Source organism: Equus asinus, chromosome 20 (assembly GCF_041296235.1).
Source record: "Equus asinus isolate D_3611 breed Donkey chromosome 20, EquAss-T2T_v2, whole genome shotgun sequence".
Taxonomy (NCBI): domain Eukaryota; kingdom Metazoa; phylum Chordata; class Mammalia; order Perissodactyla; family Equidae; genus Equus; species Equus asinus.
Window position 1 is genome coordinate 45,175,962 of NC_091809.1, and position 24,834 is coordinate 45,200,795.

The 24,834-nt window shown below is 49.8% G+C and overlaps 1 long non-coding RNA gene across 2 annotated transcripts; it reads right to left on the reverse strand.

The window, feature by feature from the left end:
• Positions 1 to 1,119: 1,119 nt before the first annotated feature.
• Positions 1,120 to 16,003, reverse strand: LOC139041215 (uncharacterized). 2 transcript variants are annotated; one of them, XR_011496034.1, is made up of 4 exons: positions 15,894 to 16,003; positions 12,230 to 12,435; positions 10,770 to 10,890; positions 1,120 to 1,715 (listed from the first exon to the last, which is right to left on the reverse strand). It is a non-coding gene; the product is annotated as an uncharacterized lncRNA (long non-coding RNA). The 2 variants fall into 2 exon arrangements; XR_011496033.1 differs by lacking the exon at positions 15,894 to 16,003 and having other exon boundaries at positions 12,230 to 13,152.
• Positions 16,004 to 24,834: the final 8,831 nt, after the last annotated feature.

Consider the following 24,834-nt stretch of genomic DNA (forward strand, 5'->3'; position numbering starts at 1 on the left):
GCCCAACCACAGAGAGACCAGGTGCCGCAGGGAGACAGGAGGGAGCCAGGGGGGTGGGGGTGGGGGGCAGCAAGCGGCCTGTCAGGTCGTCCAGTCCTTGGCGGCTTCAAGACTATAATCAGGCCCCCAGGAAACACAACTGTTTTCATGCTGCCTGTAGGTTTGGTGATACCTTCCTTGTTCTCTCCATCTATTTAAAGATTTTCCAGCCAGGCCCTTCCTCTTTCCTCTCCTGCAGGCTCCCCTGGCCCCAGCCTGTTCCCCCTTCCTCCTAGAGTGTCCCCTCAGCCCCTTGCTCACCCATGACACTACCTCCGCTTTCAGTTGTGTCCTCCCACTTGGGCCACCCGGTGCCCAGCTTTTCCAGGGACCACAGCCCAGTCTCCTCTGAGCATCACCCCCTTCAACTCCACTCTGAGTCCCCTGGGGAGGACCATCCTCAGCCTTTCCTGGAGGTCAAACTCAGGCCTGTTCAGGCTGTGCCATGGTGAGGCCCCCCTGGGAGAGGTGTCTGTGTGTGTGCAGGTGGGTGAATGCAAGCCAGAGTTGTGTGCACGTGAGTGACGGCTCATGTACTTCAACACATGTATTTGGCCTCAGTTTTCTAGATGCTGGAGACTAATCCCCAAGAGAAGTTTCCAGAATCCAGTCATGCTATTCCTCAGCACAGTCTGCACTGTGTTTCCAGTGGCTCCCAGGAATTGCACAGTAACCGTGGTCTGGCACTGAGCTTGGACCTTACATACAGTATTTTATTTAATACTTGTAACAACCCAATGGGAAAGATACTATAACTATCCCATTTTACAGAAAAGAAACCGAGCGGCTCCACCCAAGGTATCAGGTAGCAATGGGTTACCTTGGGAATTGCCCCAGGTCTGTCTGAGTCCACAGCTCAGGGGCACAGGCCTGGGACAATGAGCGGGGTGTCCACAGATGACTCCCCCTTCCCCCATGCCCCCATGAAGTGCCCCCAGATGTGCCAGCCTCCAGGCCCACGCTCCTCGGCCCCCAGAGAGGGTCCCACCTCCAGGGACTGGCGCCTGGTGCTGCACACGGTGGGCACCTCACACCACCGCAAGCCAGGAACTTAAAAAATATATTTTTTTACTTTTTATTATGGAAAATTTCAGAAGCTGGCATAATGAATCCCCATGTACTATCACCCAGCTTAGAAACTTGTCAACATTTTGCTAATCTCGTTTCACCTATTCTCTATAACACAGATTTTTTTTTTCTAAACGATTTTAAAGCAAATCTCAGACATCATTTCATTTCACCTGTAAATACTTCAAAATGTGTCTCTAACAGGCAAGGACTTCTCCTTTAACCTAATTGCAGTACCGTGAACGTACCTAACAAAATTAGCAATGGTTCCTTAATGTTATCTAATACTCAGTCTATGGTCAAATTTCCCCAATTGCTTTAAAAACGACTTTTTACAGTTAGTTTGTTCAAATCAGGATGCAGAGCAGGCCTGTCCGTTGCATTTGGCCAATGTCTCCTGTCTCTTTAGTTTTTGACAGTGTCCCATTCCCCTCCCCCTCCTCAAGCAGGCTGTCTGTCCTACAGAACGTCCCACATTCTGACCGACTGATTCCACCCTCACGGTGTCTCCAACATCCTCTTCATCCCTGAGAGAGCATCTCAAAAGTCTGAAAGGGTTCACGTCGCTCTGCTCTCCTGCTTAAAACCCCTCCGTGGCTTCTTGTTGCCTTGAAAAGAAAGTCCATATAAACCAACGTTACCTTAGTTAAAAAATTAAAATCCACATCCCCTTCTTGGCCCACAAAGACCTACCGTGTCATTTGGCTCATGATTGCCTCTCCAATGTCCCCCCCCCCCCCCACCCCGCTCCTGCGCCAGTCCCTTTAAGCTTTGCTCCAGTCCTACGGCTCCCTCTCCTTACTTTGAAACCTCGGGGGCTGTTGCAGACACGTTTCCTTCTGCCCGGAACGCACCCGCCCCGTCAGCTCAGCCACTGTGGCCACCAGCCAGCTCTTCCTCATCCTTCCACCTGCCTTAATGCCCCTTCCCCAGAGAGAGGTCTGCCCTGGCCACCTACCCAAAGCAGATCCCTCCCCTGCAGCTCCCCGTCTCAGCCTCCTTTTTGTGTCCATCGCACTTCTCAGGATCTGTAGTTATTTTTGCTATTTGCTTCTTTCTTTGGTTTTTAACACCCTCCTCCCCACTCCACCACCCACAATGAAGGCTTCCTGAGGGCAGGACTGACTCTGGTATCTCCGATGCCTAGAACAGGGCTTGGAACACAGATGCTCGAGTATTTGATGGCTGATAGAATAAGTGGAAGGGAGGGAAGGAGAAAGAAGAGGTTTATCTTTCAGTGTTCACAGTCTGGTTGGAGAGGCAGGAAAACAATGAGAATGCAAGAGCTTTCAATCAATTAGTCAATCAATGAATGTCTATTAAGCACCAACTAATAACCTCCACACTTTTCCAGGCAGGGAGGGGATATCTTGGGTGTTAACAGAGCTCACTTAAAGGATAGCAGGTGCACTCTCTAGGTCCGAGTAGAAGTTCTCACGCAAGGCTTCACGGCCTGGGAGTCATGCTGAGCCTCCCTTAGCACTATCCCTTTGCTTCCCTTCGTGCCCTGGAGTTCCAAAGGATGCCTGGGAGGCAGGCAGGGCCGAGGGTGCGATTATCCCCTTCTGAAAGAGAAGGAAGTTGAGACTCAGCTATTTGCCCAGGTCTCATGGCTCGTAGGGAACAGAACTGGGACTGCAGCCCACAGGTTCTAACTCCTCCCCTCCCTGCCTGGCAGACAGACACAGTGCAGAGGAAGACAGAAAGGAGGGAAGGGGTGGGCCCACCTGGGCGAAGGTGGAATAGACAGAGGCCGGCAAAGGTGGCTCGTTCTGTCCCATCACGTGGGGCATCTCGGCATCTGCCCCAGGTCCCGAGCCTAAGGCAGAGGGCAGGGGAGCTCCCTGTGCCTGGATCTGTGCTGCAGCCTCTGGAAGCTCCCCACACTGAGCCTCGGGCTCCCTGCCCTACAGCTTAGTTATTTCCAATTTAGAGAAAAGACCTCACTTGGCCTTTTATGGCCCCATCCAGTAGAGCTTTTTGTCTTTTTACCAGAGCTGTCTGTTTTTACTGTTTTTATCTCTGCTCTTTTATTAAGTAATCCTTTTAGCTTTTTATTTTTTCTGGGCTTATTTATTTTACTTCTTTTTTCTCTTTTGCTATTAATGCAGACAGCGAGGCAGCAGCATCACCAAGGAGAGGCCAAGAGGGAGCCTCATGGGACCTGGGACCCTGGAGCATGAGCCGTGGCGCCAGATGTGGTCCCCAGGAAAGGCCATGTTCCCGTTTAAAAATGGCCCATTGCAACATCAAGAGACGCACGGGACAAATGACTCTCACAGGAGAAAATGAGATTGGCCTCTCATAGCCCGAAGGACTTACTGGAACGGGGCCTTTTAGCTTGTTTCGGGGAGGGTAAGTGACATCTTGATGAATCCATTCTGACATAAAAACTCTTGATGCATCCTCTAAAGCAGCCATTAAACCCTTAGCTTGCTCTTCTTCCAAGTTACGTGCAGAGCAGACTGTTCACCCCATCCCCAGACTCCACCCAGGGGCGGGGTGAGACGCAAGAGTCTCCACAGCAGACGTTTCTGGGTAATAAGTATCAGACCTTCCATATTTTGGTGTAGGGGCAGCAAAACGTCTCCTGAGCCAGAGTCAAATGGCCTTCCATTCTCGTGCCTCGAGTTCGGTTACTTAGACGTATGGGCACCCTTTAAAAACATAGTGTCACCTGTGTTTTGAAATTTATATAAATGGTTTCACGCTATCAATTCCATTCTCTCTCACATTTCTTCCCTCTGGGTTGTTTGCAAGATCTTCCCAAGTTGCTGGATGGAGACGCAGTTCATTACTTCTACTGCGCGTGGTATTCTATCATGTGCCAATGCCATGTTTTACTTACCCACCCCCCGGAGGGAAGGACACCTGGCTTGCTCAGATCCTGACCATCATGACTGATGGCCCCTTGCACATGTCTCAGGTGGGCCTCCAGGAGACTCTCTGAAGCTATGCAGCCAGCAGTGAGGGAGGGACCACGCTGGGGTGAGGCGCCAGACTCTGTCGGCCAGGTTTCTCCCCAGCATCACTTCCACTTCCCACCAGCAGGGGCTGAGGGCTTCTCTTTCCCGCCTCCTCACCAGTGTTTGACATGATTCCAATTTTCTACTTTTCGTTGCTCTGAGGGGGTGAAATCGTGCCTTCTTATTTTAATTTCTGTTAAAGAGATTAAGCAACTCTTCATACAGTTATTCACTCTTCAAATGGCCACGTCTATGAATGGTCTATTTATATCTTCTTCCCTTTTTTCTTTAACATCCTTGTGTTTTTTTGTGTGGATTTGCAGTTCTTTATATTTGCCGGATATTAAACCTTAGTCAGTTTTAGACTTCTAAAAATATCTCCTCCCAGGCTGTTACCCCTCTGTTGACTTTTTTATCCTTTTTTTAAAAACAAAAATCTCTAATGTTGATGTGATCAAATCCATTTATTTTGTGCCATGTGGTTTGTGTGTGGTTATTTTTTAAATCTTTTCAAAGAAATGCTCACTTTGAGGTTCATAGTTATTTTTAATACATTTTCTTCTATTTGTGTTTATAATGTTAGTTTTCACACTTAGGTCTTTCTCTGCTTGGATTTTTTTTAAAAAATATAGTGTTGAGCAGGAATACAACTTAATTTATTTCCAAAACAGTGAACCATTTTTTTTCTTCTCATACCGTTTACTCAATAATTCCTCATTCTCTCACTGATTTGTGATGCTTCCTCTATCATATGGAGTTCCCTTGTAGTTTTGTTTATTTAGACTTGATGTTATTTATTTCATTTGTTTATTTGTATCTGTCTAGGTCTGCTGCTGGTCCCTTACTCTGTTCCTTTGGCCTGTTTGCCTGTTCCCATGCCAGTGACACAATGCTTTTATTATTGTGCTTTTATTATAATCAGTTTGATTGTCAGCAGAACAAATGTTGCCTCTCTGCTGCTTTTTTAATTGAATTAGCTATTTGAGGATCTCAACTCTTTTATGTAAATTTTATCACCAAGTTGTTTAATTCCCCAAAATTTCTGCTGGAATTTAATTGAACATAGAAATTAACTTTGGGCTAATAGACATCTTTCCAAGATGAAGACATTCCAAACATGAATATAGTATTTCTTTTTCTTTAGGTCTTGAGTAAAGTTTAATTTTTTTTTCCTTTGTGATCTTGGGCCTTTGTTATTAATCCATATGGCCTTTGTGCTTTTCATTGCTATTATCAGAGAAAGGTCTACTGTCCTTTCCAGGATCCTGGGGCAGGGGCGAGGGGAGGGCCGCCTAGAAATGTGTCCATGTTATTGTAAAATTGCAAAAGTGGAGTTTTTTAAGCACAATTGATACAGACTGCTGTCTCTTTCCATGCGACCTTCCCCTCCACCGCACCTCCCCTACTGCTGGGCAATGTTGGAGTGATCACAGGTACGTCGGGGGTCCAGCTAAGGGAAATTTGAGCTGAGGATACACCTAACTTAGGGCTGATGGGATGTATTTATGTGGTCACAGTCGCTTCCACGTGTAGTTAGGTCATTGCTAGGCATCCTAGTGTCAGAATAGCTTCCAGAAATTCATGGAATTCCTTCCACCTACCGTCCTGACTCACCAGACATCTGGACATAAAGGCACAGAGCTAGAGGTAAGTGAGACAGTTAATTAATAAAAAAATTAACATGTTGTTTTCTGTTTATGACATTCATTGTACTGTCCAGTTTTTTATTGTAATTAGTTGTAATTTCTCATCCTAAATAAACATTTATTTTATACCTAATTTTGAATCTGTAGTTTTATTTTATTTTTCTTAAAGAGGGCTCCTCCAATTGCATAAACTTCTGCACCTCAAAAGCTGGATTTGTCCCCTAGATATTGTCAATGGTATTACTGCTTTCTGTATTCAAATGTTTGCGTTGATCCAGCAACCTTGCTAAACTCTCTTATTAGTCCTAAAAGTTTGTCTGTTGACTCCTTTGAGTTGCCTCATTAAATTATCATATCACTTGCAAATAATAACTATTTTATCTCTTTCTTTCCAATACTCATATTTTTAATTTCTTTTTCCTATCTTATTGCATTGGTCAGTACCTTCAGTATTCTGCTGAACAGTATGCCAGTGATAGTGGACATTAATAGGAATATATCAAAAGTTCCTTCTTTAAGCATGATGTTTGCCAAAGGATTTGGCTGGCTAGTCTATATCAAGTTAGAAAAGTTCCTATTTTCCTAATAGTTTTTTAAAAATCATTTATTGATCTTGAACATTGTCAGATGCCTTTTGCATCTGTTTCAATGACTGTCATTTTTCTCCTTCATTCCTTTAACTCAGGGGTCAGCAAAATACAGACTGTGGGCCAAATCGGGTTGCGCCTGTTTTTTACAAATGAAGTTTAATTGGAACACAGCCGTGTCTATTTACTTACATATTGACTGTGGCTGCTTTCATACTGCACTGGCAGAGTTGAGTAACTGGGACAGATATTGCCTAGGCCATGAAGCCTAAAACATTTATTATCTCACCCTTTGCAAGAAAAAGTTTGCCAACCTCTGCTTTAAAGTGATGAGTTATATTGATAGACTTTCTAATCATGAACTATTTTCACATTACTAGGATAAATTCCTCCCATTCAGAGTGCTTTTTATTTCATTGCAGTATAACCTATCTTCAGTAAAGTACGATGATCTCAGATATACAGATTGATGAATTTTTACATATGTATACACTCATTTAAATAGCATTCAGACAAGATAACAAATACTCTCAGCACTGCAGTAGGCTCTCTCGTTCCCCCAACCAGCCTATATCTCTCACCCCCACAGTAATGACTCCTCTGAATTCTGTTGCTTAGACTCATTTGCCTGTCTTGAAATTCTTAGAAATGGAATCATATAGTATGTAGTCTTATGTGTCTGGCTTTTCACTCCACAGTGTGGATTGTTGTGCACAGCAGTAGTTAGCTCTTTTGTATCATTTAGTATTCCATTATTTGAATAGGTAGGCATTGTGTTTTAAGATGGTATTAGATTCAGTTGATCTTTTTATGAGATAAAATCGATCTATATCTATTAATTTCATCTTATGGACTACGTCAGTTAATCTTCTTTGATGGAAAGCATTAATAATACTATAGAAGTAAACAGAGAAACACAACTTGTTGAGTTGTAACATATTGGGTAATTCACAAAATTAAAGGATGAGATAAACAGCCTGGCCTCAAGCAAGAAAGGAATCGGGTTGGCTCTGAAGGGCCAAGAAGCAGACACTCGTGTGGTTCCACACAAATGGAACACGCAGTTGATATTTTATTGAAGTTTTTTTATACCTATATTCTTAAATAAAAGTGGCTTAAAATCCCCTTTTCTTGGGGCCGGCCCCGTGGCCGAGTGGTTAACTTCGAGCGCTCTGCTTCAGTGGCCCAGGGTTTTGCCAGTTCGGATCCTGGGCGCGGACATGGCACCACTCATCAGGCCATACTGATGTGGCGTCGCACGTGCCACAACTAGAAGGACCCACATCTAAAAATATACACCTATGTCCCGGGGGGCTTTGGGGAGAGAAAAAGGAAAAAGAAAATTAAAAAAAGAAAATTCCCTTTTCTTATAATGTTTTCTTTTTTGGTGTCAAGTTTATGCCAAGTTATATCAAGTTCGTGAAATGATCTGGACAGTTTGCCCTCTTTCCTATTTTGAGGACTATTTGTGTTAGATAACTTGAAATTTTGGTAGAGTTAATCTATAAATACCTATAAAATAACCTGGGACTTTTTGGGTGGTGGGGTGATTTTTATAATTACTATTTTAATTTGTTTGTTGTTTGGCTATTAGTCTGTTCAAGTCTTCTATTTATCTTGTGCCAATTTCAGCATTATATATTTTCTGGAATTTGTGCATTTCATCTAGGTTTTCAAAATGGATATACTTGCATATATGTATATGTTGTTCTAACGTTATTTTTATATTTTAAAATCTTAGTTCTGCCTCCTGTTTAATACTGTAGTTTGGTTGTTTTAAAAACTTCTCTTGTTTTCTTGATGTTTATTTTATAGTCTTTTAAAAGATGTTTATTTTATGAGTCTTTTCAAAGAAGCTTTTGTTTTTATTAGTCATTTATATTGTTTTTGCTGTTCTTCATATTCTTTATTTCATTGATTTCTCTCTAATCTTTATTATTTTCTTCTTGTTTATTTGGGTTTTCTCTCTATTTGAATATATAACTCATTTGTTTGGTCTTTCTTATTTTCTGATAGATGCATTTTAAAGCTATAAATTTTCCTCATGGTACTGCTTTAGCTGTAGTAGATAAGTTTTGACATTTAGAGCTTTCTTTGACATTCAGTTCTAAGTAATTCATAATTTCCCTTAAGATTTTTTCTTTAGCCCAAGGGCTATTTGGACAAATAGCCCAAGCCTACTTAAGATATATGGGATAGTTTGGCTATTCTCTTGGTCTCTTGCCACCTCTGTCTCTCCTGACTGCTCTCAGGTTGACATCATCTGGATTTTTGTTCCAGATTATGATATATATTCACCATTTATTCAAGCAGTGATAAAATTTAATAAATTCTTTTTCAATCTTATTTTTCTTGTCTTATATCTGCCTCTTAGATTCACTTTTTTTTTTTTACATCACTAGAATACATTCTGCATACGTCTTTATGCCTGAGGGTGTGTTTATTTTGCTCTCATATTTAAATAAATTTTCCATATATAAAATTCAACAGTTTCTAGGTATCGCTTGATTGTCATTCCATTGTCACTCTGATTCTCCTTCTTTGTAGATGATCTGCTTTTTCTCTTTGGAAGCTTTCTCTGCGATGCTCTTAAATTCTCCCTAATGTGTCCTTGTATGAGTTTTTTCTTCTCTCTCTTGTTCAGCACTCTCTTAACCCTTTATGTCTAAAGGCTAATACGTTCCTTTAATTCTGGGGAAAGTTAAGTCACTGCTTCTTCCAGTATTTTCTCTCTTCTATTTACTCTTTCGTCTTCTCCAGGGACTCACGATACACAATTATTAGTGCTTTTATGCCTATCTCCCATGTCTTACCTTCCTCCTGATCCCTGGGGGAGATCCTTGACCCTTATTTATCCTCTTGTGCTCCACAGTGTTGGATTTAGATGAAACAAGTGTTCCCTGGACCCAAGCCTCCACCCCCCGCTGGCCTCTGTGCTGCTGCAGCTGAGGAAGTCAGGAAGGTGGGGAAAGCCCATTTCCAGGATCCCAGTTCCCAGAACCATTTGTTCACTCACTCACTCACTCAAGAACACTTATTCCTTTTCTACTCTGTGCCAGACCCTGTCCTGGGTCCTGGAGGCACTTGGTCCCTGATTACTTCTCCAACACATTCACCACTCTCCTCCCTATTTATTATGCTCCAGCCACTGCAGACTTCTCCCAGCACCTTGAAGATGCCAGGTGTGCTCCCTCACAGGGCTCTTCCACTTGCTGTTCTCTGCTCTTCTCCTCCACTTTTCCTGTCCCTGTCCATGTCTGCATTACTGGCTTTTCCTCATCTTTCAAGTCTCAGTTCAAACGCTGCCTTCTCAAAGAGCCCATCCCTAACCACTCTCTCTAAAGTAGTCTGGTCACTGTGTTTTATCCTGTTTAATTTCTTTATATATGACATTTACCACTACTGGAAATCAGTCAGCATAGGCCAGGCTAAGCTGCAGTAACAAATGTGGGGAGAATTACCAGTAATAGGAGAGTCGCAGTTAACACTTATTCAGGGTTTCTCATGTGCCGGGCACTTTGCTTAGCATGTGATATGTGTTGTCCTGTTTAATTTACACAACAACCGTATAATGTAGGTATTATTGTCATCCTCATTTTACAGGTAGGGAACCTGAGGCTCAGGGAGCTTAATTGGCATAACTAGAATGTGGCAGAGTCAGGATTTGACTTTAAGTCTGTGTGACTCCAGAGCCCCTGTGCTCTCCATGAGCATGAAATGGGAGGAGGGAGGAAATGCTCATCCTTTTCTCTGCCTCTCTCCTTCTTGCTAATGCTCAACCCTCTCAAAAAGCATCTGGACATTGGCCCTGAAAGACAAGGGTACCTGGAGCTTGGAGGAGTACATGGTGCCCCTTCAGGATGCCAATGAACAGCATGCCCTCTGAAAGGGCAGAGATGCTGGGCCTTTTCTCTCTGCCCTTCCTCATTTCTCTCCCCCTACAGCACAGGATGGAGGAGGGACTCCAAAAGGCCTCCTTCCATTGGGAACCTGGAGGAAAATCCCAAGCTCATCACTATCCACAGGCTCCTTTTGACCATGACCTTGTACAAGGTTAATCTGGCTCTGTCTCCCGGATTCCACAAGCTCAATGTGCACAAGGCAAATCAGGGCTGCCCTCTGCAACCTGAGCCCCCAGTTCCATGGCCCTCTACTCCCACATCTAGAGGGGCCTGGTTCCTGGGCACTGCCAAGGCGAGAGGGATAACCAGAGCTTAACCCAGCTCCCCCAGTTTGTTTCGACCTGCTCCTCTGCAGGGGCAGCTTCTGGGTCCTCAGGTCCTTTCCTGCTCTGTCGTCCACGTCCCTCCAGACAAAGGAGGCCAACACTCTATCCTGAGTTAGGGTGTGGGATAGGCAGTGCTGGGCTGGAGGGAAGCCGAGCTTCGGCCCCAGGGTCCCTTCCCCACCCACCTTGGCTCTGACAAGACTGAGGGAGGAGAGAGCCAGTAGTTCCCACTCACCCTTCTCCCCACAGTGCTGGATGCTGGTAGGGGAGGCGCAGGGAGCTGCCACAGTGCCCATCCCTCGCTGGTCAGGAGATGCTCGGAACAGACAGCCACACGACCTCGCCGGGCCTCGCCCCTGGAGCAGATTCTACAGTCTGCGGAGAGCTCTCCCTCTCCTTCTTCTGTCTCATCACTACAACAGCTCTTAGAAGCGAGCAGGGAAGGGATTGTTCATTCCCATTGTGTAGACGAGGAAACGGAGGCTCAGCAAGGCAAAGTTATATACCAAAGGCCGTGCTGTGGCCTTGCATTAGTGGTCCAGCCAGGACTTTCCTCTACTCCCTCACGTTAATGCATGCATGGTTATACGTGTGTGCATTCCCATGTGGGCGTGCATTAAGTGTCTAAATGTCCATGTGCAAGGCTTCCTGGTCAAAAGAAGTCAGTGTGAGTGCCAAATGCAAGGGGAGCTGTCTCCTTAGGCTGGGCCCCCATGGCTCCAGACTCTGTTTCCTGGAAGGACTGTCCTATCGCATTATCTCCTGCCCCCGTCCTTGTCCAGTACTCTCCCTACTCTGTGCCCAGCCTCCCGCTCCAGCAGAGGCCCTCCTCCTCCTCGGCTGAGATCTCCAACAGGCTTTGTTCTTGCTGCCTGCAGAGCTCTGTGGGCACTGTGTGGCCGCCCAGCCCCACAGAGGCTGGCCCACTCACACGGCCATGTGCTGGGTCCCTGCCCGCTGCCCCTCCCTCTCTTCCTTCCCTCAGTGCAAATAGTAGGAATGCACCTTCGGTCTGACCTGCATCTCTACTAAGGAAACCGCTCCTCTTCTCCATCTAAATTCAGCTAGATGGCCCCCCTGCCGCCAGCTGTCCTCTCCTGCCAGCCCGGGACAGCCTTTCCCTCATCAGGGAGAACAAGGCTCATTCCCTCTACCTACTTGCCTCTCACCTGTCTCTTTTATCAGAGTCATAATCCACAGGCTGCAGCAGCGAAGGGGACCAGGCCCTCCTCCATTGCTGTCAGTTTTCCAGCTGGGCTTATCTGTGCCTTCTTGCACTGTTCTCTTGTCATAGGAGCAGGGGGCTGTGTGTGTGACAACCGGGTGAAATAAATGCTGCCTCCTCCCCCTCCCCAATTCCCTGTCCTCTTGCTGAGGACAGCTGAGTGTCTTCCTGGCTTCCACAGAAGATGTTGGTGTATTGTCACCTGTCCTTATTTGATTAGTGTCTTACTCAAAATGCCTGGGGCCATCTCTCCACAGAAAGAAAGAGGACAAGTCTCTCCGTTTCCCCGTCTCTGCCTGAGTTGCTGGCTCCGGGAAGCAGGCTGGGGTGGGGGAGGCAGGACTGCAGGAAGCAGGGTGGGGAGATGGCTTGTTGTGAGGTCAGGGCGGCGGGAAGAGGAGAACCAGAGAGGCCGGGGGTTTCAAGGACTGTGAGCCTAGGATCGAGAATCGGGAACGTTATTCACAAACCTTTTTCAGACATCCTATGTGCATCCTCCGCCTGCTGCCATGCCCCGTGGTGGCCTCTCCAAGCTCCCACAGTAAGAGTTGATGAGACAGCCTTTGTATTTTCCCTCACAGGAGAAAATGCGCATCCCGGGGGCCTCAGTGGTGAACACTTGGTGCTAATGGACCTGAGGTCCTGGATCCTGGTCCCCCAGGGGCTTCTGTGGCCTCTGTAAACACAGATAGAACACACCAGACACAAGAGCCTTCAGACCAGTAAGCACCTTGGGGCCCTGGAAGGGAGTACAGCCCTGTCCACGTGAGCCCTTCTCCACAGCTGGAAGAACATGGGTCACTGGCACCATCCTGCTGTCTTATTCAAATTTCTCACCAGTCCTGTAACACAGTTGGTATTGTTTTCAGTCTCCAGATAAGGAGGCTAAGGCTCGGGAGGCCAGATGACTTTCTCAAGAGAACAATCAGCATGTGGTAGAGCCAAGACTGAAAACGAGATCTTCTGACGACAGAGCCAATACCCCAGCCATGACTCAAGCTTGACAGTAGCCAAGAGGGTGGCTCCCGCCGAGGTGTGAGCCGCTCCACGTGCCAGGTACGCCAAGAAGAAAGCCGTCAGGAATGAGCAGGTACACCCAGGCCTCTCAAACAGGTGTCTTCTGGTGTGTTTGTTGTCGGCAGCTGGTAGTCATGGGCTGAGCTGGCTGATTAGATACAGGTCCCCACTGAACAGCAGCTGGAAGACGTGAATTCTCACGTCCTCACACAATAGACTGACACGTGCGCCCATGTGCTCGGGCACACGGATGTTACCTTTCCCACCCCCATCCTGCGTCCCCTGGGAATCTATTCACCTCTACTCAGCAGAGCAGGGAGGAGAAGAGGATAAACCGACACCCACACTGTATTCCTTCTCGTCTCTCTCCTTGTGAAAACAAGAGGAACAGTGCAGAGCCTCATCCGATATTCTCATCCTGACATCATCCCAGGAAAATAAGTCCTTTTCAAAACCGCAGTTGCAGCGCCTCCCCTCCTGCGGCTGAGAGCCGGCAGAGCGGACCATGTGTGGGGCTCCGTGGCTGGCCCAGGCGCGCGGGGGTAAGGCTTAATTATGATTCACGGAGCTGCATTGTGGAGATGGTTTAAAGCCACTTAATTAGTGTAGGAATATACCACCGTAATTATCCTGAAATACAGCCTAATTAACCTATGGAAAAGCCAGGCCCACTGCTTGGGAATGCCGGAGACATTAATAGTCTATTAATGTGCGTACCCCATCTGCTCTCTGCACAGCTTTGGGGGTACACAGGGGTGGGAGTGGGGCAGACAGAGGAGAATAGCATTTGCCCTGGAGGGCAATGATGTTTAAGAGAAAATGTGTGAAGTGGGCAGGGAACGGAGAAGAGGAATGCTGTTTACTGAGTACCTATTATGAGCCAAGTGATGTTTTAATCCTTTTCTTATTTAATCCTCCAAACAATCCTTTAAGATAGATATTAAAGTTCAGAGAGGTTCGTTAACTAACCCAAAGTCAAACAGCCAGGAAATAGCTAAACTGGAATTCATTCTCTAGTCAGGCTGCTCCAGAGGCCATGCTCTTCCCGTTATTCCTCACTGTCTTTGGCAGACACAAAAGACTCAGGGAAATGGACAAAATAAAGAAAAGAGGCTCTTTCAACCTAAGGAGGTGCCTCTTCTGACATTTTAGGAAAATGGAGTCATTCAAGCTTCCTAGAGGCAGGATCAAGCTACCAAGCATGCTGTGCAGGTTGGACACTGCACAACCCTAGGAGACCTCATTCACATAAGCGACAGTGGGAATGATGTCCCCTACAGAATACAGTGTACAACCTGAGCAACCTTTCACAGCAGTCCTGGGAGACTGCCCTATGTGACTCTTTAATTTCCCTTCCAATCGAAGTCACCAAGTCCCATCCAAGCTCAGATACTGCCCCAAAGCCAGAGAAGCCACATCTGGAATAATCCTTAATGAAGCAGGATTTGAACCCAATCCTCCCCTGGGGGAGAAGCCAGCACCTGGGGGACACTCAGACGCCAGGACAAAAGTTCAGAGCCCTCGACGGGGAGCCCGATAGCCAGACTTCCGCCTCAGAGCCTGTCTGGCCAGCAGGTCGAGGAATATTCCAACAACGTCCTCATTCTTCCCTGATCAAAGGAGCTGGGCTTGAACCTGCTGTAATCATCCGTCGGGGAGTTTGCTTAAAATTCCCCTAATTACGGGAGAGCAGAAAATTGCTACGCCTCAGACTGAATAGAGAAATTGAAGGCGCCCTGCTCCCAGCTGCCTGGAGGAGACAAGCCAGGATGGAACGGAAAGGCTGGGAGAGGCGAGGGGGGCCGACAGGGATGGCGGGGCTTGGGGGGAGAGCGAGCTCCCTATCTGTACCAGGGAGCGGGAGAGGAAGGGAAAGAGCCAGCTGCAAGCAGGGGCATCGTGGCTGGTCAGGTGGGGCAGGCTGCCTCCCCTGCAGAGACAAGGGCGCTGGGGCGACAAGGGTGGGCACGTGGGGAAGAAAGACCAGAAATGCACCGTCCTGTGGCTGGAGCTGGCTTTCAGGAGAGGCTGGGGGAGCCCCTAACTCTGGCTTGGTTAAGAAAGTAGGCTCTGGAACGTGCTCCCTGCCAGGAGAGGCGAAGGGAAAGAGGCGAGGCCCAGGGAGGTGAAGTCACTCATCTGACGTCACCCAGCTCATCAGGGGCTGAGCTGGCGCTCAAACCCAGGCTTCAGACTCAGTCCAGGCATTATACCCCCATGGAGGAAGGGAGTGGGAGGGGGCTGTCCAGAAGCTGGGGAGGCAGGAGGAGCGCAGTTCCGCTCTCTGACCAGTCCATGTTGATTGCAAGGGGCAGGCAACATTCTAAAGTGTCTCCCCCTTTCCAGCCCTGCCCCATTCATTAGCCTGTGGGCTCCTCACCCCAACAGCTGTCCCACAGAGGAGAGCTATGCTTGGAAAAGGCTGGTTGGTGCTCCTCAACTCTCACCCTTCCCAGGGACTTCTCAGGGCCTCACGCGAGTCCCTGCTCGGGCCCAGCTCTGGTCCTCTGTGGCCCCGGCTGCAGTACTGTTGGTCCCAGTGACAGTGTAGGAGTATCATCAGAGACTTGGGGTTTGCAAGTTACAGAACCCACTCAAACTAGCATTTAAATAAAAGGAGAAGCTTACTAAAGGACATGGGAGTGTCCTATAGATCCCCAGGGCAGGAATGGGCCAAGCCTCCATCAGCACTGCTATTAAGGACAGGAGAGCCCGCAGGAACCAGGAGGGCCTGCCCGCCATCTCCCCCTTTGCTTCTCCCAGACACCTGGGCAGACCTCAGCACCCGAGATGGCCACCAAGGCTCCCAAACCCACAGGCACTAAATAAAGGACGGTGTGAATAGCCTGCCTCTAGGCCCCGATTCCAATACCCCAAAGTTGGAATTCTGATTGGCCCAGCTGGGCTCAGGTGCCTGTTCTAGTCCAAGCAACCTCAGTCCAGGGGGCAGGTCACACTCAACAAATGGCTGCCGTGTGCCACTGCTGTGTGTGAGCAGCACGGTTCAGGGGCCCTGCTGAGCCGGACGGTAACTCCACACCCTCCCCCACAGCAGTGAAACATGCTCGGGGAGTGGCTGTGCAGTGGACCGGCCTGGAGGTGGGGATGGGGGCTTACCTGTCTCGGCAGGTGGTCTCACCTGAAGCCGAGTGGTGAGTCACTTGGGGTGTCAGACGCCACAGCTCAGGTGGCTGGCTGTGGCTGAGGCAAATCCTCCATCGGGAAACTAGAACCGAAGGGCAGAGGACTCGGCCCAGGCCCCAGCCCGCGGGACCCAGATGTGCAGCGGCAGGCCGTCTGCGGAGGCCGGAGCCTGGCCCGGGCCTGCAGGAAGGGGGGCCAGCCTCTCAGGCTCCAGGTGGTTACCTGAGGCTGGGAAACCTGTACTTTAGAAACTTGACTATTTTCCTGCTGTTTGTATTTTCTGTAATTATTTCCCTTTTGTTCTCCAGTATTTATGGAAGTCCTTTGTGAAAATGCCAACGGATCCCAGCAATGCTGAGAGGAACCAGCAAAGAGCCCTCTTCCTGGGCTCAAAGTAAAAGAGACGCATCCCCTGCAGCCTGGGAGTGGTGGGGACAGGAACCCGGCCAGGAGGAATGGGGAGGGGAGGGGAGGAGAGGGGACCATAGTCGGGTGGCTATGAGTCCTGACTTCGGTGCCAGATGGAGCTGGGCCTGAATTTCATCTCCACTATGTATGTGCTCCAGACAAGTTGCTTAACCTCCAGCTCTCAGTTTCCTTATCTTATCTGTAAAATGGAGATGATTGCATCCCACCTTCTGGTGCCACACAAGTTGGGCCCTGAGTAAACGGCAGGTGTTATTGTATTGTTGTTGATGATGGACTTGCTGAGAGGGTGGAGGCTGCACTCCCACGGCCCTGTCCTGGCTCCCCTCTGCCCTACCCCAACTCTAGCCGCTTTTACTAAGCCCTCAGCTCCTGACCCTCGTTCTGGATCCTTGTCTCACAGCCCCCAGAGGCAACCATCGCATCCTTAATTGCAATCCTTTCGCTCAGCAAAGCCATCGGCACCTAATGTCCCATGTCATTGCTGGTTCTCTGTCTGTGGACATCTCTCTCCTGGCGGCTGCTCAGCCGCCCGGGGCAACTCCATCTGGCTGGGAACAGCCATGGCGACGGGGCAGGGCCAGGACCTTCCAGCGATGCATGGGTAATAATTTGCTTACAGATAACATCAGAGGGCGAAGGCCCCTGTGACTCTATCACTGGTCCTTTCGGCCACTTTGGACCTTCATCTCTGCCCCCCTAGAAACCAGAGGTCCCTCTGATCTCCAACCCCAGGGTCTCATCCATCTCCTCACTGCAGAGCAGGCCCCTGGACCCAGGGGAAACTGAGGTCCCCCTCCCCCTACCCCACCCCAACTTGGCTCTGATGCTGTGTGGCGTTTTAAGGGAGAGCCCAGCAAAAAGTCACGCGGGGGAAGGTGAACTTGGAGGAGGACTGGGAACTCAGCGGAGCCCGGGGTCAAGGCAGAGCTTATCCCAGGGTTGCGAGTCCCCTTCCCCGGGTCCCAAGGCAGGACCCCTCCCCTGGACCAGCTCCTGTGGTAACCCCCTCCCTGCCCCAGCACCCAGGAGCATCCAGGGGCACATGGAGCTGTTTCCTCAGGAATTCACGTCCAAGACTGGTCTGAGGGTGGCTTTGGGAACCTCCAGGACAGGGCAGACAGTAAGTGGGCAGCTCTGACGGCTCGCCTGGTAAGTTCAGGACAAGACTGCGCTCAGAGGAAGCCCAGGGTCTCCCCACGTCTGAGAAGGAGCTTCGACAGAGGCCTGGGAGAAGGAGTCCCCCAGCTGCAGTCCTATTCCTGGGCTCACCTGACACCCAGGGCCCCAGGCAGCACAGCCCAGCTTGGGGCTTGAGGTTTCAGGTGGCGGAAGCCCTGGGGGATGCAGAGCTCCCCCAGAATCCCTGGCAGCCACACCACAGACACCACCTCTCCACCCTGCTGAGGGGGAGGGAGAGGAGGAACATCTGGCCTGGGTGACATGTGGAGGCCATTCCAGGGTAGGTGGCAGACACAGAAGGTGGGAGGCGAGGAGGGGCACATACGTCACCTGAAAACCCGTATCTGAGCTCCCAGCCCACCTCGCTCAAACCTCCCACCTTGAGGAACCCACACTCCTGATCCTCCCTCCCTGGGTTTTCTGCAGTGATGTCATTGCCACTAACAAGCTCTTCCTTATCTTCACCAAGTGTGCCTGAAGGAGGGGCACCTGCACCCCGCCCCCAGCCCTGCTCCTCTGCACACGCCCACCGTGCCGCAGAGTGACCTCAAGGTCAGGTGATATGTGGGAGGCAGCCCGTGAAGAACTGTGCCCTTCTTAGGAGCTGACCATATTGCACCCAAAATGGAGGATAGGGAGAGGATGGGGGAAGGGACAGGCGAGTGAAATGAGAGAAGGATGAGAAATGAGATGCTCAGATGGCCCCAAACCAGGCAGGGGTGCCTCATGGCAGTGCTGGCAGCTGGCAAGAGGCTTCATGGCAGCGATGGCCACCTGGGGACCGGGGAGCAGCTGAAAGGGGGCTGAGGGCCAAAGAGACCGAGACATCCAGCCTTGGCTCAAACCTGCTCCCCCCCCCGGCTGGGCTTTGACCCTGTCCTGGAAACCCTCTTAACACAAACTGCCCGTTAGGGGCACTGTCTCATCCAGCTGAGGCCCATAGAGATAAAGGATAATTGCACTCTGAGGCTGCCCACGCTGGAGTCGCTGCTTTGCTGGGGAGAACCTGGGTGCCTGGAACCTGCAGGACTGAACTGCCGACAGCAAAACTCTGTCCCAGAGTTGCCTAGGACCCTGAGAGAAGTGGAGAGCTTGTGGGTTCAGAAAGAGAAAACAAGAAGCGAGAGAATTCAAGATGACACTCAGCTTTGCCTAGAACGCCTGACCCTTGGTTCCCACCAGCCCAAACATCATCCATCCTCTGAAACCCAGCAGAAATGCCGCTTCTTCCATGAAGGCTTCCTTGACTTCCAAACGAAGATGTCTCTTTCCCTAAGTCTTCATCCACACTGATCTCATGAACCTGGTCACTTTCTTCTTTGCATTGTGCCAAGCTGGCTAGACCTGGAGCTCTACAGGGCAGAGCCAGGTCTTGCGCATCGTCCCGTTACAAGAGTTCCATAACTACTTGCTGGATAAAAGGAGGGGTGTGGAGGTGGGCAGTGAGTGGAGTGCTCAGATCACAGGACACAGGAGGGGCTCAGGAAACACCAGCTGAAATGAGATTCAGAAGAGCCATTGCTTGCCACCTGACATCCACAGTGAATTTGAGGACGACATAGAAAAGAAGCCTGTTTCTCCGGAGTCCTGGGGAACAGAGAAAGTGAAGGCAGTGCTCGCACAGGAGGGGCATGCACAGGCTACTGGGAGAATATGCTTTAAGGGGAAAAAATGCTCCCCACCCTCCCTGTGGTTTTGGTAGTGGCAGTGGCAGAAATAAATCATTTATTTATTCAACAATACTTTCATTTCAGATATTCTGTTTTCATCCTTATAGGTACCAGTTGGGTTCTTTAAATCTTTTATTTCTCTTCTCATCATGTTCATGTTTTCCTCCATGTTTCTGAGCATATGGAACATATTTGTAATCACTGCTTTAGCATCCTGGTCTGCTAATTCCATCATCTGTCTCCTTTTGGGGTCTGTTTCTGTTGGCTGATTTTTCTTCTGGTTATGGGTCTTATGTTCCTGCTTCTTTGAGTGTCTGTTAATTTTTTATTAGGTGATGGACATTGTGAATTTTACACTGGGTTCTGGATTTTGCAGTATTCCTTTAAAGAGTGCTGGACCTTGCTCTGGCTTATAGCTGTTTGGAATCCTTTCCATCCTTTTAAGCCTTGCTTTTAAGCTCTGTTAGAGTGGGTCCGGGGCAGCCTTTGGTCTCTGGCTAAGGTAACATCTTTCTGAGGACCCTATCCAATGCACCATGTGCTGCAAGCTCTCTCCACTCTTGCTGGTGGGAATCTGAGCCAATCCCAGCCCTGTGAGGGCTGTTCAGTCTTCTGCTTTCTGGCAGGTCTTTCCCTAACCTCATGGTGTTTCACCCCAATTATGCACAGATCCAAGTTCTGCGCCATGTTCAGCCAAAGTTTCGAGAACCCTTCCACAGAGTTCCAGAACTCTCCATGTGCAGCTCCCTCCTCTTCAGTATTCTTTCTCACAAACTCCCTCCTCAGCCCCATCTCTGTCTTATCAACTCAACCCCCAGGCTCTATTTGGGATTCCCCTTCCTTCACAATGGTGAGGTTGTTTCTTTCCTCTCAGGGACCACCGTCCTGTGCTCCCCGTGGCCCATTGTCTGAAAGTAGTCGTTTCATATACTTTGCCCGGTATTCAGTGGTTTTCATCAGATGGGCAATTACCATAGCAGTTAATCTTTCATGGGAAGAAGGAGAGGCTTCCTGTTCAATACATATTTATTGGAGAACTCTCCTGTGAGATTTCCAGGCGTGCCAGGCCCAGCTTTGGGTGCTGGGGATAAAGCACTGCACTAAATGGACAGAATCTCTGCCCTCCGGGAGGCATAATTCCAGGGGATGGGGGGAAGATCACGAACAGTAACAAACATAATACTTAACTGTGTGTCATGTTAGGAGGTGAAAAGTGCTATGGGGAAAAAGTAGAGCAGGATGAGAGGGAGAGAAAGCCAGGGAAAGGAGCAGTATTTTAAAGAAGCTGCTCAGGAAGGCCTCACTAAGAAGGGACACTGAGCAAAGTCCTGAAGGAAGGGAATGAATGAGCCTCAGACGCAAAGCCCTGCAGTGGGAGCAGGCCTGGCTTGCTCAGGGAACAGCAAGGAGACCAATGTAGCTATCGGGGTTCAAGTGAGAGAGACATGGTCAGAGTGACGAAGGGGAGGAGCCAGACCATGAAGAGCCTTACAGGCACAGAAGGGGAGCAGACAGTTACAGTAAAACTCGGGACAAGAGAAGATGGGAGCTTGGCCCTGGGTGGAGGCCGCAGAGGAGGTGAGGAGTGAATTCAGAAGGTTCTGAATGTTATGTTGAAGGACTGGAAGAGAGAGGAGTCAGGGACCACTCCTAAGGCTTTTGGCCTGAGCAGCTGGAAGGATGGAGTTGCCACTGACCGATACAGCTTGGAAGGCTGCAGGCCTAACACGTGCGTGGGCTGGGGGGAGAGCAGTCTGGTTGTGGACGTGTTAGGTTTGAGATGTCTACTAGACATCGAGTGGAGCCATTCAGTGGGCAGGTGGACACTAGTTAGGAATTCAGTGGAGAGACCTAAGACGGTACGAGGGGAACGAAGCTGGGGAAGGAGCCCACTGGTGAGGTCTTGCCTAGTGACGCCCGAAGGTCCACATTCTACTCCACAGAATACCCTTCTGTGTCCACAGAAGAGGGCAGGAGCTCGCAAACCTGGATGGGTCCTTCGGAGGCCAGCTCCACCCTCCTCTTATTCCAAGAAAGTTGGCCCAAACCACAAAGGGCTTTCAGATCACATCACCACCCAGGAGCCACACTCCGGGACCTCCAAGAAGAAGCTGCATCAGAGACTCTGTCCTCTGGGGCCCCCCACTTGCTGCTTCACAGGCTCCCTGGTTCTCATTCATGACTCTGGACAGTGACATTTGCCCCCTTGGCTCTAGAGTGGCTCACCTTGATACCCCGCATTTGACACTGAGTCTCCCCTAACCTGGCTTTGCCCCATCTGACCAGGACGCTTGTTGGCTGTGCTTCCCAAGCAATCCCTGATGCGTCTCTGGTTTCAGGCTCCCTTCACTCTGCCTCACAGCTGGTGTATGACTCAAGGGAACATTTCTCCCACTCCTTATAGAGAGAAGGTCCCATCGCCCTGGGACTTGAAAGTCCTCCCAGACATCTAACCTCCAACCCTACTGCTTTTATCCAATGGCCTTTTATTCTAACGCTCTCCTCCTGTACCAAATGGGGCTCTCAATCACTCTTTCATTTCCTTCTCTTTGCTCCTGTTTCCTCCTCCCTCTCAGGTGCTCTTCTTCCCCTTGTCCTTCGGTCTCTTCCGCAACTTTCTCACCCGCCTCTGCATGCCCTCTCCCTGCTCTCTCGCCTCACTCAGGCATTCATCTCAGACCGTTAGTGTAGGGGAGGGTAGGTGAAACTCTTGCTGATGCTGGTGAAGATCCTTTTCTCTTTTCACCCTGGGAAGGCCGGAACTCAATGCCCCCAGAGTCCTCTCTGCTCCAGACCACTCCCTCGCCCTCAGACACCCCCATGTTGCCTTTGTTGTCGTGCTGCTGTGTCCTGCTGTTCTCACGTCACCCTGACTCGGCTGAAGAGACCCAATCCTCAGGAGATGATCAGCTTCACCTCCAGTAACTACCCCTCCTGTTCCCCTGCCCCTCGCACACACGAGGGCACACACACACGTGCACACCCGCATGCGTGCACAGACACGCGCACACACACACGTTGATCCTTAAGTGATGGTGAGAGCAGTGGCCAAGTGATCCATGGCTCCTTTTTCTTCTGCTGCTGTGGTAAAATATGGACGGCTGGAACCACGGGAGAAATGAGGCATGAAAATTAATCTGCTTTACAATCCTCATGAATATTTAAAAGCTGATGAATATGTAACTACATTTCTTTTCTCCTCCATTAGTGTCTGCTTTTGAGTTACTCTATAGCTCCCTTTGGTTCCTTTGGGGGCTGGTTGGCTAGACTGATTTTTAAATTGGTTTTATAGGTGCCTATAGCTCCCGGGTTCCCCCTACCCCCAATCCTGAGAAAAGGATTTGTCCCTTTAAAATTCCCCAGGAAGGCCTGGCAGAGAGACAGAGAGAGATGAAACCCCCTCCTACCTTACACTGTGGGACCCCAGAGGGGTGGGCGATGGTTGAGAGAAGACACTTGGCAGTGGGACTCACAGAGTACATCCTTTTAAGGATAAACCACCTCCTTCTTCCCTGAGCCTCAGTTTCCCCTTGAGGAAAATAGCAGGCTCTTGCTCTCCAGCCATCATGGGCCTTTCAGGGCCCCAGTCAAGGCTGGCCTTGAGAAACCAAGAAATCAGGCAGTATATCTTACTTTCTTCCTACACAGAAGACTCCAGTATTCAGTCACTGTATGGCACTTCCCAACCGTCTCCTGGTCCCTGGAACCAGTCGCTCCATGTAGAACCACCCTTTGGAGCCTCTGGGTTGTCTCCCTGGCCTGTCCTCCCTGCCACTCCTCTTTGATTCCTCTGAGAGCCTGATTCCTACCCGCTCCAACCAGCTAAACTGGGCTGGGGGAGGGAAGGCTGCTCACCCACGTATAGGCAGCCATCAATCACCCCAGAGCAGAGCAGAAGGAGCAGCAGGGCATCTTCCCAGAGCAGCAAGAGCTTTCTTGGAGCCTGAGGCAGAATCCAGCACTGAACTGGCCTCCTGTAGGGGGAAGGCTGGATCCCGGCTGGGAATGGGTGCCCTGGGGCCGGGCAATGGGCTCGGAGAGGGGGTGCCCTGGGGCAGAGCAATGGGCTGGGGGAGCCATCTGTCCTGCCAAGGTCCAGAATGAACGCAGCCCAACCTGGCAGCGGGGCAGGGTCAGAATGTGCTGTAGGTCCTAATGCCCACAGCCATCCAGAGAAGCCCAGGTTCCAGGGCCAGGGCCTGGAATTCCAAGTCAGCATGGAGCACTGCTAAATCCCAGAGCGCTCACCCACCCACACCTGTCCTCAGTCTCTCGTCCAACCCTCAGTCTACACAAAGCCTTATAAAACATTTCACACTCTGTTTTGATCGTGTTTCTTCCCTTCTAAGGAGCTCAGGGGGTCCTTAATTTCTAGCTTACTGAATTCACATCTGACCTTCCATCTCAATCATCATAGGCTGGGCCCTTCAGCCACCCTAATTCCCCCTACCCCTAAGCCAATCCAAGCTAACATGCTCACCACCCCAATCCTTTCACTCCTGTGCCCCCGGCCCTCCGTTTTACCTCTAACGGCTCCTGTCTTTTCCTTCCTTCCAGGCTCCACTCAGAACTTCCTCCATCGGGAAGCCTTCCCAGGTTTACCCCGGCCCTGCTGAACGATCCTGTCATCTTTTCTGGGCTCTCAGTTTTTCAGTGCAGAATGCGCGGTGTTCATTGGCACCATCTTCACGTGTACGCCGCGCGGAAAGGGCTGCTTGTCATGCAGTGTCTTTTTAAACCAGAGCCGCGCACACAGATGGCAATCAGTGTCACAGCCTCCTCCTGGAACGGCGGCACAGCAGCAGCATCGTGTCTGTCTGGGAACACTCATCCGGCCTGTCTCTCTTGCTCATCGCCGTGCCTTCACATCAGCATCACTCCTTTCCTGAATGGCCTGTCCTGCTGCAGGAGCGTCCCAACGTGGGAATCTGGGTCCCTCCGGCCCCTCCTCTCAACTCCTGCCTTGGGACCTCACACTCAGGGCCTCTGGAGCGACACAGGGACTCGCGGTAACAGAAGGAGCCCTGAACAACAAACACATCAGACAGCCAGGCTCTGGAGCAAGGGACTTAATGTTCTTGACTCTCGCTTTTTCGTCATTCAAATGGGGATAAAGATCTGTTCCCACATCAAAGGATTATGGTGAAAATCAAATGTGAAAATGCTTTGAAAACTACAGAGTGCTATATAAATATTAAGTATCTCTGCTCTTATAATAATTGTTAATGATAAATCATTACAATAATTGTTACCATAAGTGTGGGACATCCCCCAGCCCCCTCCATATTTCAAGGGATCCTCTGGCCTAGCCCCTTCTTGCCTTCCTTCCCCTGGCCAGGGGATGGACGGGGATGCCCAGCTGCATGTGTCCCCTGGGACCAGCAGCTCGTTATCTGTGACGGGTTCCCCTTGAGACAGCATCACCTTCAGCCCCTGGCCTCTCCGCTCCGCTCCCCAGCTGCCTCGGTGGCAGGAACAAGAGTGTGCCTTGTCAGACAAGCCTGCATCTCCGCAGAACATGCTCTAACATAATTACCCATCGGAGAAGAGCATGGGCCCCGCCCCATCATAGAGCTGTGCAGCTGCTAGATCATCACTGCAGCAGCAGCTGAAGGCTGAGCCGCCCTGGACCAAGG